This window comes from Balaenoptera physalus (genome assembly GCF_965194825.1).
Source record: "Balaenoptera physalus genome assembly, chromosome: 11".
NCBI lineage: Eukaryota > Metazoa > Chordata > Mammalia > Artiodactyla > Balaenopteridae > Balaenoptera > Balaenoptera physalus.
This window is the reverse complement of record NC_138896.1, coordinates 47,089,395-47,103,766: the sequence shown is the minus strand read 5'-3', so window position 1 is coordinate 47,103,766 and position 14,372 is coordinate 47,089,395. Positions and strand designations below refer to the sequence as shown.

The 14,372-nt window shown below is 39.5% G+C and overlaps 1 protein-coding gene and 2 long non-coding RNA genes across 3 annotated transcripts in view; 2 read left to right on the top strand and 1 right to left on the bottom strand.

The window, feature by feature from the left end:
• KHDRBS2 (KH RNA binding domain containing, signal transduction associated 2) overlaps positions 1–14,372 on the bottom strand; it is a 754,183-nt gene that overhangs the window by 98,228 nt on the left and 641,583 nt on the right. The gene's annotated exons all lie outside the window — the stretch shown is intronic.
• Positions 1–14,372, top strand: part of LOC309638422 — a 313,379-nt gene that overhangs the window by 252,384 nt on the left and 46,623 nt on the right. The window lies entirely within an intron of this gene.
• Positions 1–14,372, top strand: part of LOC309638418 — an 88,423-nt gene that overhangs the window by 56,953 nt on the left and 17,098 nt on the right. The window lies entirely within an intron of this gene.

The window sequence follows — 14,372 nt, the reverse complement described above, 5'->3', positions numbered from 1 at the left end:
TAAATAATATAAAATGTCATCCTGACTCTGCTTTGTGCCCACAGTTTCTTCAAAGACTTTTCAATTTAATAGGCCTTGGTGACAGGTTTAGAATTTGGTCCTTATTTTCATTTTGGGCTTCATTTCTGTAAAAGGTCAACAGGTATTAAAAGAAAATAAACGAAAATAATGTGGAATTTTCTAATAAAATTGAGAATTCAGTGGGTATTAAAAGAAAATAAATGATAATAATGTGAAATTTTCTAATATAATTGAGAGAAAAAGAAAATAAAGCCGAACATGCAATCAAGAACCATAAAATATTCCAGAATTAAGTAATTTAATTATGAGGGTCAAGATCATAAATTTGTCACCAAACTCTAAAATTCTAGGCACAGAAGCAATTTGCAAATGCTGCCCTTTAATGTTATTGAATATAATTAACAGGTCATATGAGAACTTGACATTTAACTTTCTTTATGAAGTGTGGTTAATTCTTATAAGCATATGTTCCTTTCTGGATGAGTTAAACCATAAAATGCATAGCATGTCCACTTCATATACATTTCTTGTTACTACAAAAGCACTTCATGGTAATAATTCAAATTAAAAAACATATCATGAAATATTAAAATAAAAACTATACATGAAATGCCAATATTTTAATAGTCAATATTCTCTTAGGATGTAAATGATCAGTGTTTATGACACGTATCTGATTGATCATGGATTTTTATACTTTCTCATGTTTCTTTTCTTAAAGGTTTTATTTTTATGTGAATATCTCCCTACATTTTTATCATACATTCTCTGCTTGATATATGGATGAGTTTCTTATAAAATAGAATGATTTTAATAGTATCTCCCATCTCTTTTTTCCACTAAAAGAATAGCTTCCTATTATGGATTGCTGGCTTGTGTGGAACAGTGTGGCAATGGATAACCGCCCCCCCCACCACAGCTTTTGTTACTGATGCAGCTTGCTCACTCTCTGTGGGAAATCATTATCTGTTCAAAACCATCCTAAGCCTGAATGTGTCCACACAGCAAATGGGGAAACACTACACCTAATAGTCTAGCTTTACAATGTGGCAATACTTAATTTTCTGAAAGTTTTATATGGAAAACAATAAATAAGTCTCTAATAAATGGGGAATGTATTCTATTATAGCTTCATCTGCTATGAGGTTGCAGATATGTGTTTTATATTGCTATTTTAGGCTACAAGAAACCAAAGCATGAAAAGTTGTTAACATCATCATAGCTATCTCATGCAACCTGTGCATGGCAGGGATAAATTAGAAAAACACAACAAAACAAAACAAAATAAAAAAGAATCCAATAATTCAACTTCCCATAATGACTCCTGCCACACTTCTTGGTAATATTATTTTTGTTGCTGAAACAGGGATTTTATAGTTTGTGCAAGACTATGATGGCATGATGTATCTATTTAATATTTTTCAATATTTCTTTCCCAAAGTATCTTTAGTGACACTTTTCAGTTAGAAGGCAGTTTAAGAATCCATCATTTACATTCATGAATAAAACAATTTTAGCATTTTGTTTTACATAATTATCATTTTCTAATAAATTATGCATCAGGCAAATGCATATCAAAATGAAATAATAATTTCATATAAACCAGTTGAGTAATCTTCATTCTTACAATGTTTTTTTCCCCTGTTATATGGTACCATATATAACAAAAATTCCTTTATTGTCCTGAGAGGAAGGCATTTCTGATCTCTTTGCAATTTCTATGATTAGAAAATACTAAGATATGACAATGCCCTTTATTCATCTTTAACCTTTTGACTTACAAGTGAAAAACATGAGTTGTCTTTTAAAACTTGGTACTGCACTGAGTCATGACAGCATTACTAATTTTATTTTTCTGGAATGTTTTATTTCAGTAGTGCTTAGTTTCATGGAGAAAATGTAAGTATTCCAGTTAACTATGTCATTAATAATGGCGTTAACATTGTTTGAATAGGAAGGGGGTCTCATTGCTAAATTAGGTTTAGTTCTGATTTTTAATATTCTTCTTTTGAAATTATTCTCTCCTACTCTAGTCAGGGCCTGCTTTATTTGTTTGTTTGTTTGTTTTCACATAGCTCAGGCTCTCCCGTGGGGCTGGTGACTCAGGGCTTCCTCCGAAACCAGCAGCCCTGGAGGCAAGCCGTATGAGCAGGGAGGGGTCCTTCATCTCTACTGCAACCACACAAGCTATAGTTTAAGTTTACATGAGACTTACTTGAAAACTTTAGTCTAAAAATGTTATAAATGTGTTGGTGTACAGCATTCGGCATTATTAAACAATTTTACATGTTCTATTATTAAAACTACCAAATGTAAGCTATTGAGGCCAAAAATATCAGTTTGCCATATAAAACCCCAAATTTCCATCAAAAGATAATTCAAATTGCCATATTATTCTATTAACTATTCATTTTCTCTGTGGTGATTCATTTCTTTCCAAATTTAATATTGTGTTGGCTTATAATGTTATAGCTCCTATTGTATTTCCTACGTGGAGGCTTCATACTTACTAGGGCCGTGCAGTCCGATAGATCTTTCTGTGATGATGGAAGTTTCCATGCTCTGTGCTGTCACTGGTCAGACGTGGCTTTTGAGCACTTAAATGTGGTTAGGGTAACTGAGGAACTGAATTTTTAATTTAATTTAATTGATTTAAATTTAAGTAGCCACATGTGGCTGTTGGCTACATGGATGCTGAAGCACTCGTGAATAAACATATATGAAATACTCAGATTTTTTACATGTCTTTTTTTTCAGTTTGAGACAGGCTGGTACCTGGGACCCTTTGTTTGCACCTGGACAAACCTCTCCTCAAGCAACAAAATACAAAGAAACTGTATGGGACTAAAAGTAACTGCATGCATGTGCAGTTGGGGCAAATTATGGACATAAAGATACAAAAAGACTAAAAATACTCAACTGCCACTTCTGAAGAGCCAGGAGAAAAAAAAAGGTGTTGGGAGCAAAAGCAGGGTACTGCACATGCCCCCTGCACACAACACCACCTAAGGGGTGGGCAAACCACCTAAGCAATCCCTCCAGCTCAACCCCTGGACACACCCCTACCCTCACCCCATATAAAGAACAAGCTCACTGCCCCGCCCAGCAAGTGAACAAGCAAGGGAACCTGTTGTTTGTTCTTGCTTCCCCCTTCTGCAGGAGGGCCCCCAATAAAGCCTTGTCTGAATTTCTTGTCTGACTTCTAACCAATTTCTATTGATTGGGGAAGGCCAACAACCCTGTTTGGTATCAGATTTATGGCACCCAATGTGGGGCAGTTGTCCCTTCTTGGGAGAGGATCTGGGTACCTCCAGGACCACCAAATACAGCTTCCCCATGGGTGACAAGTGACCACCTGAACCTCTTGTTTCAGTGTCACTGGACTTGGTAAGTCTGCCTTCCTGCTCCCTGGGGACCTCAGTACCCTCATTCAGACAACACTTTCCCCTCCCCCTTGTCTTTTCCCTCTCCTGAAATCTCTCCACTTCTCCTCTCTCTGTCTTCTCTTACCTCTGTCCTCTCCTTCTGAAAGACTGGACATTGGCAGCTAAAGCCTCACTCCTCTCAGCTTGTGAGACCATGCTCCCTCTGGCCGGCAATGACTCCCCTTGATAGGTGACAGAGGTGGGAGAGGCGTGCCTCACACCGTGCAGACCCTGGTCCAGCAGCCTCTCCCTGACAGGAGATTTATGAGAGTGATAGAGGGTTAAACCTCATATCATGAACTGGCTGGATGTCCTATCATCCCAGTAGTCTCACCTGTATTTTCCTTCTGTCTCTTTCTCTTTTTCAGTATTTTCTGTCCCTCCCCCCCTTCCCCCTCCCTGGATCCTTATACCTGAAGTTTCTGCCAAAATTGTGGGCATGGTGGAGCATTTAAACCTTGAAATACAAATGCAGCGCACTTTCCCTGAGATTCCAGGCTTGGCTTACTTGGTGGGATTTTAAAGAACAAAAAAGAAAAGAAAGGAGGTTGCATTTTCTTTCTGCCTGAGCTCTAGGGTCTTGCATCTGTCTCTTCTGCCTTTGCAGTGTAACTATTCTGCCTGGGCTCTCAGGAACTACCTGATTCTTCTGTAGTCTCCCAGACCAAGGAAAAAAAGGGGCCATTTTAAATTCAAGTGGGAAACTATGAAGTGTCTGGTTCTGTCTGTCTTTATGGAAAAATTAACTTGTAAATGATCTGTATTTAATTGGCTTAAGGAGATGGAGTGCTTATACACATTCTCAGAAATATAAAGGAGGCTCACCAGAATACATTTTGGGTTAATGTGATCTGGGAAATATGCAATATTTAATTAATCTCTGGTATTAGAGATAGCTTAAGCTTGTGAGTTTAATTAATGCAAACCTGTCTTTAGAGTCATCAACATTAAGTATAATACTTTTATTGTACATATGGTTACTGAAAGTCAATAAGTGCATATTGTTTCAGTTATAAAATCTGTTAATATGGAAAATAACCTGATATGATTAAACTTTTAAGTAAATGTTACTGAGATAAGGGCATTTTGGTAAACTCTATAGGAATAATTATGTTTTGGAAATGTCCATTTAAATAGTCTCTCCAAATTTTGGTAACTTAAAACTAAATTAAGTTAAATGATAGGAATTCATTGAATATCCAGGCCATTTCAAATAAGATAAAATATTGGGAACATTAATTGCTAAACAGGTCTAAATTTACCTACTTTTGTCTTCTTGTGAGAGAGAAACTAAAGCTGTTTGGTGTCACCTTGAGATGTTCTCTACCAATTTATAGAATGCTAATGTAAATGACAGTTCATGGTTGCTTAAGGAAAGTAGGATGTGTGTTTTCAGAAAGAAATGTATGAGGAATGGAAGTATATTTTGTTAATGGAAAAAGGGTGAGTTTGTTCCAAAGCTGGTTATTTCTGAATGGAAAGAATAAGGAACTTTCTGGCTACAGAAAGTTGCAGAAGGTTTGTGTAAGAGGAACATTGAGAAAAGAATTTTGTATGTGGTCAGGACTTTCTAAGGTTGGATTAAATTTAATTAGGTAAATGGATTTTATTATGAGTAGGCTGATACAGGACTGGATTTGGTTTCTCGCTCTTAAAAGAGAACAAAGTTTTCCTGGAATGCTGTTTTTGATAACAGACTGTATGAGTTTCTGTGCCTTTAAGTGATTTGTATTTATTTTTGAAATCTTTTTTTTTTACCTTAGTCTAGGAATAATTGTTTCACAGCCACCTATGAGTCTATCTGACCAGGTGTTTGTAAAGCTTTTTGAAATTTTTGACAGACATCCCAAATATCAAATTCTAATTAAAGTTCTTTTGATCCCCGCAACTAACTTTGGGGTGCTTCAAAGGGCCCTTGGAGAATCCCAAAGAGAATCCTAAACTAATTGGGTTCATTTTGTATGTTAAATTACATGGGGAACATTGTCTAAACTCACTGTTCCTTGTGTCAGATGGAATCACCAGGCTCTCCCCAATTTTTATCACAGCCACCAAACAAATAGGAGATAGGGTTTTGGGTTCTTCTGCTGTCTAGTCTCTCACCTTACTCTATGCACAAAAAATTCCCTGTGGGAATACTCCTACCTCTAGGCCCTCAGGTCCTGGCCCCTGTGGCATTTTCCATTGCGCCCAACTCCAATTCCTCCAGGAGTTCCTTTTTGCACCTCTAGGACCCCCTTCACTCTAGGCCTTGGCAGCCCATACCTCATTACAGACTACCTATTGGACTGGCCACTTCCAAGCAGCCCACATCCTAGGCTTCACAGAGGCTCAATCTCAAGGAATACACCCCAACATAGGAAAAATTGTTATAGGACATAAGCTTTATGGACACCAGATCTCCGTCAAAGAGAGTCCTGTCAATGCACTGGCACTGGTTCAAACATCCCCTATCTGGGCCCCCTTGTGTGAGGGACTGGGTCAACCAGAGATGTCTGGTTAGGCGATGGGAGAATAGAGGGCCCTCAAAATCCCATTAGGTAAGATGAGAATTCGGAGGACACTCTAATCCCCTTCTGACAAAAGCCTCCTAGTAAATGTCTCTGGGATGACAGACTTCATTTCTAGGAGTGCTCTTGTTTGCAGGTTACTCAACATAGGAGGATCCTCTTCTAAGCCAGAAGAAACGCCTCTGGAATATATTCTTAAAAATTGGAAATTTTAAAAAATAGAAGGGCTGAAAAGGGAAAATTTTTAACTCTAACACTGCCTGGCCTTTATATAAGTTGGGGGATAGAGAAAAATGGCCTGAAAATGGGTCTCTAAATTACAATACCATCTTGAAATTGGATCTTTACTCTCACAAGACGGGAAAATGGACTGAGGTTCCCTATGTCCAAGCCTTCACAGTCCTTTACCAAAACCCCACTCTATGAGGCTCCTGTAATCAAAAGCCAGGGTAATCAGAAAACACTCCCAACATTTTAGATGATCTCCTTCTAATCTTCCCCAATTTTCAGGGAGGGGGCAAATCAAGTTTCCCCTGCTTCTCCAGAGCAACCTGATTCTCCAGAGCCACCTACTTCCCTGGAGGCACCTACTTCTTCAGATCCCTCTGACCAATCCCAAACTCCACCTCCCTATGTCCCTTTATACCCTCCATTACCCTAGGAGGGAGACACAGGTCTCTCCAGGGTAACTCATAGTGGAACTTCCTATCACCCAGGATCAGGGAAAATAGGCCCTCTTAGGGAAGTGGCAAATGGTGAAGGGATAATTAGAGTACATGTGCCCTTCTCTTTAACTGATTTAGCCCAAAGCAAAAGAGACTGGGCCAATTTTCTGAAGACTGTAGTATGTTTGCTGAAGGGTTTCAGGCCTTAACTCAGGCCTTTGATTTAACTTGGAAGGATGTCCAAATAGTCCTGTCTACTTGCTGTAACCCTGAGGAAAAACAGATTTGGGGCAGCAGCCCAGGGGCATGGTAGCCAGCTTGCCAATCTCAACATTTTCTTAAGGGTGGAGATGCAGTCCCAAATCAGGAACCTTGTTGTAATTATAATTCCTGGGATGGAACAGAAGGTAGGAAGCACATGATCCAATGTGTATTAGAAGGGATGAGAAAGTGTATCAAAAAGCCAAAGGGTAAAGGAGTGACCCAAGAAGAAAAAGAAAATCCAGCCCTCTTTCAGGGATGGCTTGTGCAGGCTTTTTGAAAGTGTACTAACATTGAACCATCCACTCCCCAGGGTCAATCCCTGCTAGGAAAATATTTTATCAACCAGTCTACCCCTGATATTAGGTGGAAACTCCAAAAGTTACAATTAGGCTCACAAACCCCAATGCCCCAACTTCTAGAGGTGGCCTTTGGGGTATTTAATAATCGAGATGTAGCTGAGGAGAAAGAGAGAAGCTGACATGAAAACAAGCAGGCCAGGGCCCAAGCTAAACTCATGGCCATAGATGTCAGCCATGCCTTGAAACCTCAGGATAACCCAAGGGGGCCAAGGAAGTTTAACCATCTGCCTGGAGGTAAAGCCAGCAAGGGGGGATGCTTCAAATGTAAGTCAACTGGAGGAGTCTCGGCAAGATGGCGGAGGAGTAAGACGCAGAGATCACCTTCCTTCCCAGAGATACAGTAGAAATACATCTACACGTGGAACTGCTCCTACAGAACACCCACTGAACGCTGGCAGAAGACGTCAGACCTCCCAAAAGGCAAGAAAATCCCCACGTACTTGGGTAGGGCAAAAGAAAAAAGAAATAACAGAGACAAAAGAATAGGGACGGGACCTGCACCAGTGGGAGGGAGCTGTGAAGCAGGAAAGGTTTCCACACACTAGGAAGCCCCGTCACAGGTGGAGACTGCGGGTGACGGAGGGGGGAAGCTTCAGAGCCACGGAGGAGAGCGCAGCCACAGGAGTGCGGAGGGCAAAGCGGAGAGATTCCCACACAGAGGATCGGTGCTGACTAGCACTCACCAGCCCGAGAGGCTTGTCTGCTCAGCCGCTGGGGCGGGCGGGGGCTGGGAGCTGAGGCTCGGGATTCGGTGCTGGCCGGGAGGGAGTCCGGGAAAATGTCTGCAGCTGCCGAAGAGGCAAGAGACTCTTTCTTGCCTCTTTGTTTCGCGGCGTGCAAGGAGAGGGGATTCAGAGCGCCGCCTAAACGAACTCCAGAGACGGGCGCGAGCCGCAGCTATCAGCGCGGACCTCAGAGGCAGGCGCGAGCCGCAGTTATCAGCACGGACCACAGAGACGGGCATGAGACGCTAAGGCTGCTGCTGCTGCCACCAAGAAGCCTGTGTGCGAGCACAGGTCACTCTCCACACCGCCCCTCCTGGGAGCCGGTGCAGCTCGCTACTGCCAGCGTCCCGTGATCCAGGGACAACTTCCCCGGGAGAACGCACGGCGCGCCTCAGGCTGCTGCAACATCACGCCGGCCTCTGCCAGCACAGGCTCGTCCAGCATCCGTGCCCCTCCCTCTCCCAGGCTTGAGTGAGCCAGAGCCCCCGAAGCAGATGCTCCTTTAACCCCGTCCTGTCTGGGCAGGGAACAGACGCCCTCAGGCGACCTACATGCAGAGGCGGGTCCAAATCCAAAGCTGAACCCCGGGAGCTGTACGAACAAAGAAGAGAAAGGGAAATCTCTCCCAACAGCCTCAGAATCAGAGGATTAAAGCTCCACAAACAACTTGATGTGCCTGCATCTGTTGAATACCTGAAGAGACAACGAATCACCCCAAATTCAAGAGGTGGACTTTGGGAGCATGATATATTAATTTTTCCCCTTTTCCTTTTTTTGTGAGTGTATATGTGTATGCTTCTGGGTGAGATTTTGTCTGTATAGCTTTGCTTTCAACATTAGTCCTAGGGTTAGGTCCGTCCGTTTTTTTTTTTTTTTTTCTTTACTTAAAACATTTTTTTCCTAATAAATGTTTTCTTAATTATTTTTTCCTTATTTTCTATTTTTTAGAAATTAAAAAATATTTTTAAAAGTTTTTTCATACTTTTTATTTTAAAAAATTAAAAATGTTTTTTCTTAAGTGTTTTTCTTAATAATTTTTTTCTTATTTTTTATTATAATAGCTTTATTTTATTTTATTTTATCCTCTTTCTTTCTTTCTTTCTTTTTATTTTTTTCTCCCTTTTATTCTGAGCTGTGTGGATGAAAGGCTCTTGGTGCTCCAGCCAGGCATCAGGGCTGTGCCTCTGAAGTGGGAGAGCCAACTTCAGGACACTGGTCCACAAGAGACCTCCCAGCTCCACATAATACCAAACGGTGAATATCTCTCAGAGATCTCCATCTCAACATCAAGACCCAGCTTCACTCAACGACCAGCAAGCTACAGTGCTGGACACCCTATGCCAAACAACTAGCAAGACAGGAACACAGCCCCATCCATTAGCAGAGAGGCTGCCTAAAATCATAATAAGGTCACAGACACACCAAAATACACCACCAGACGTAGACGTGCCCACCAGAAAGACAAGATCCAGCCTCATCCACCAGAACACAGGCACTAGTTCCCTCTACAAGGAAGCCTACACAACCCACTGAACCAACCTTAGCCACTGGGGACAGATACCAAAAATAACGGGAACTACGAACCTGCAGCCAGTGAAAAGGAGACCCCAAACACAGTAAGATAAGCAAAATGAGATGACAGAAAAACACACAGCAGATGAAGGAGCAGAGTCAAAACACACCAGACCTAACAAATGAAGAGGAAATAGGTAGCCTACCTGAAAAAGAATTCAGAATAATGATAGTAAGGATGATCCAAAATCTTGGAAATAGAATAGACAAAATGCAAGAAACATTTAACAAGGACGTAGAAGAACTAAAGAGGAACCAAGCAACGATGAAAAACACAATAAATGAAATTAAAAACACTCTAGATGGGATCAATAGCAGAATAACTGAGGCAGAAAAACGGATAAGTGATCTGGAAGATAAAATGGTGGAAATACGTACTGCAGAGCATAAAAAAGAATGAAAAGAACTGAGGACAGTCTCAGAGACCTGTGGAAAAACATTAAACGCACCAACATTCGAATTATAGGGGTCCCAGAAGAAGAAGAGAAAACGAAAGGGACTGAGAAAATATTTGAAGAGATTATAGTTGAAAACTTCCCTAATATGGGAAAGGAAATAGTTAATCAAGTCCTGGAAGCACAGAGAGTCCCATACAGGATAAATCCAAGGAGAAACACTCCAAGACACATATTAATCAAACTACCACAAATTAAATATAAAGAAAACATATTAAAAGCAGCAAGGGAAAAACAACAAATAACACACAAGGGAATCCCCATAAGGTTAACATCTGATCTTTCAGCAGAAACTCTGCAAGCCAGAAGGAAGTGGCAGGATATACTTAAAGTCATGAAGGAGAAAAACCTACAACCAAGGTTACTCTACCCAGCAAGGATCTCATTCAGATTTGTTGGAGAAATTAAAACTTTTACAGACAAGGAAAAGCTGAGGGAGTTCAGTGCCACCAAACCAGCTTTACAACAAATGCTAAAGAAACTTCTCTAGGCAAGAAACACAAGAGAAGGAAAACACCTACATTAACAAACACAAAATATTTAAGAAAATGGGAATAGGAACATACATATCGATAATTACTTTAAATGTAAATGGATTAAATGTTCCCACCAAAAGACACAGACTGGCTGAATGGATAGAAAAACAAGACCCATATATATGCTGTCTACAAGAGACCCACTTCAGACCTAGAGACACATACAGACTGAAAATAAGGGGATGGAAAAAGATATTCCATGCAAATGGAAATCAAAAGAAAGCTGGAGTAGCAATTCTCATATCAGACAAAATAGACTTTAAAATAAAGACTATTACAAGAGACAAAGAAGGACACTATATAATGATCAAGGGATCAATCCAAGAGGAAAGTATAACAATTGTAAATATTTATGCACCCAACATAGGAGCACCTCAATACATAAAGCAAATACTAACAGCCATAAAAGGGGAAATTGACAGTAACACAATCATAGTGGGGGACTTTAACACACCATTTTCACCAATGGACAGATCATCCAAAATGAAAATAAATAAGGAAACACAAGCTTTAAATGATACATTAAACAAGATGGACTTAATTGATATTTATAGGACATTCCACCCAAAAACAACAGAATACACATTTTTCTCAAGTGCTCATGGAACATTCTCCAGGATAGATCATATCTTGGGTCACAAATCAAGCCTTGGTAAATTTAAGAAAATTGAAATCGTATCAAGTATCTTTTCCGACCACAACGCTATGAGACTAGATATCAATTACAGGAAAAGATCTGTAAAAAATACAAACACATGGAGGCTACACAATACATTACTTAATAACGAAGTGATCACTGAAGAAATCAAAGGGGAAATCAAAAAATACCTAGAAACAAATGACAATGGAGACACGACCACCCAAAAGCTATGGGATGCAGCAAAAGCAGTTCTAAGAGGGAAGTTTATAGCAGTACAAGCCTACCTCAAGAAACAGGAAACATCTCAAATAAACAACCTAACCTTGCACCTAAAGCAATTAGAGAAAGAAGAGCAAAAAAACCCCAAAGCTAGCAGAAGGAAAGAAATCATAAAGATCATATCAGAAATAAATGAAAAAGAAATGAAGGAAACAATAGCAAAAATCAATGAAACTAAAAGCTGGTTCTTCGAGAAGATAAACAAAATTGATAAACCATTAGCCAGACTCATCAAGAGAAAAAGGGAGAAGACTCAAATCAATAGAATTAGAAATGAAAGAAGAGAAATAACCACTGACACTGCAGAAATACAAAAGATCATGAGAGATTACTACAAGCAACTCTATGCCAATTAAAAGGACAACCTGGAAGAAATGGACAGATTCTTATAAATGCACAACCTACCGAAACTGAACCAGGAAGAAATAGAAAATATGAACAGACCAATCACAAGCACTGAAATTGAAACTGTGATTAAAAATCTTCCAACAAACAAAAACCCAGGATCAGATGGCTTCACAGGCGAATTCTATCAAACATTTAGAGATGAGCTAACACCTATCCTTCTCAAACTCTTCCAAAATATTGCAGAGGGAGGAACACTCCCCAACTCATTCTATGAGGCCACCATCACCCTGATACCAAAACCAAACAAATATGTCCCAAAGAAAGAAAACTACAGGCCAATATCACTGATGAACATAGATGCAAAAATCCTCAACAAAATACTAGCAAACAGAATCCAACAGCACATTAAAAGGATTATACACCATGATCAAGTGGGCTTTATTCCAGGAATACAAGGGTTCTTCAATATACGAAAATCAATCAATGTGATACATCATATTAACAAATTGAAGGAGAAAAACCATATGATCATCTCAATAGATGCAGAGAAAGCTTTCGACAAAATTCAACACTATTTATGATAAAGGCCCTGCAGAAAGTAGGCATAGCGGGAACTTTCCTCAACAGAATAAAGGCCATATATGACAAACCCACAGCCAACATTGTCCTCAATTGTGAAAAACTGAAACCATTTCCACTAAGATCAGGAACAAGACAAGGTTGCCCACTCTCACCACTATTATTCAACATAGTTTTGGAAGTGTTAGCCACAGTAATCAGAGAAGATAAAGAAATAAAAGGAATCCAAATCGGAAAAGAAGAAGTAAAGCTGTCACTGTTTGCAGATGACATGATACTATACATAGAGAATCCTAAAACTGCCACCAGAATACTCCTAGAGCTAATCAATGAATTTGGTAAAGTAGCAGGATACAAAATTAATGCACAGAAATCTCTTGCATTCCTATACACTAATGACGAAAAATCTGAAAGTGAAATTAAGAAAACACCCCCGTTTACCATTGCAACAAAAAGAATAAAATATTTAGGAATAAACCCACCTAAGGAGACAAAAGACCTGTATGCAGAAAATTATAAGACACTGATGAAAGAAATTAAAGATGATACAAATAGATGGAGAGATACACCATGTTCCTGGATTGGAAGAATCAACATTGTGAAAATGACTCTACTACCCAAAGCAATCTACAGATTCAATGCAATCCCTATCAAACTACCACTGGCATTTTTCACAGAACTAGAACAAAAAATTTCACAATTTGTATGGAGACACAAAAGACCCTGAATAGCCACAGCAATCCTGAGAACGAAAAATGGAGCTGGAGGAATCAGGCTCCCTGACTTCAGACTGTATTACAAAGCTACAGTAATCAAGACAGTTTGGTACTGGCAAAAAAACAGAAATATAGATCAATGGAACAGGATAGAAAGCCCAGAGATAAACCCATGCACATATAGTCACCTTATCTTTGATAAAGGAGGCAAGCATATATAGTGGAGAAAAGACAGTCTCTTCAATAAGTGGTGCTGGGAAAATTGGACAGGTACATGTAAAAAGTATGAAATTAGAACACTCCCTGACACCATACACAAAAATAAACTCAAAATGGATTAAAGACCTAAGTGTAAAGCCAGACACTATCAAACTCTTAGAGGAAAACATAGGCAGAACACTCTATGACATAAATCACAGCAAGATCCTTTTTGACCCAGCCCCTAGAGAAATGGAAATAAAAACACAAATAAACAAATGGGACCTAATGAAACTTAAAACCTTTTGCACAGCAAAGGAAACCATAAACAAGACCAAAAGACAACCCTCAGAATGGGAGAAAATATTTGTAAATGAAGCAACTGACAAAGGATTAATCTCCAAGATTTACAAGCAGCTCATGCAGCTCAATAACAGAAAAACAAACAACCCAATCCAAAAATGGGCAGAAGACCTAAATAGACATTTCTCCAAAGAAGATATACAGATGGCCAACAGACACATGAAAGAATGCTCAACATCATTAATCATTAGAGAAATGCAAATCAAAACTACAATGAGGTATCATCTCACACCGGTCAGAATGGCCATCATCAAAAAATCTAGAAACAATAAATGCTGGAGAGGGTATGGAGAAAAGGGAGCCCTCTTGCACTGTTGGTGGGAATGTAAATTGATACAGCCACTATGGAGAACAGTATGGAGGTTCCTTAAAAAAGTAAAAATAGAACTACCATACGACCCAGCAATTCCACTACTGGCCGTATACCCTGAGAAAACCATAATTCAGAAAGAGTCATGTACCAAAATGTTCATTGCAGCTCTATTTACAATAGCCAGGACATGGAAGCAACCTAAGTGTCCATCATCGGATGAATGGATTAAGAAGATGTGGCACATATATACAATGGGATATTACTCAGCCATAAAAAGAAATGAAATGGAGGTATTTGTAGTGAGGTGGATGGAGTTAGAGTCTGTCATACAGAGTGAGGTAAGTCAGAAAGAGAAAAACAAATACAGTATGCTAACACATATATATGGAATCTAAGGAAAAAAA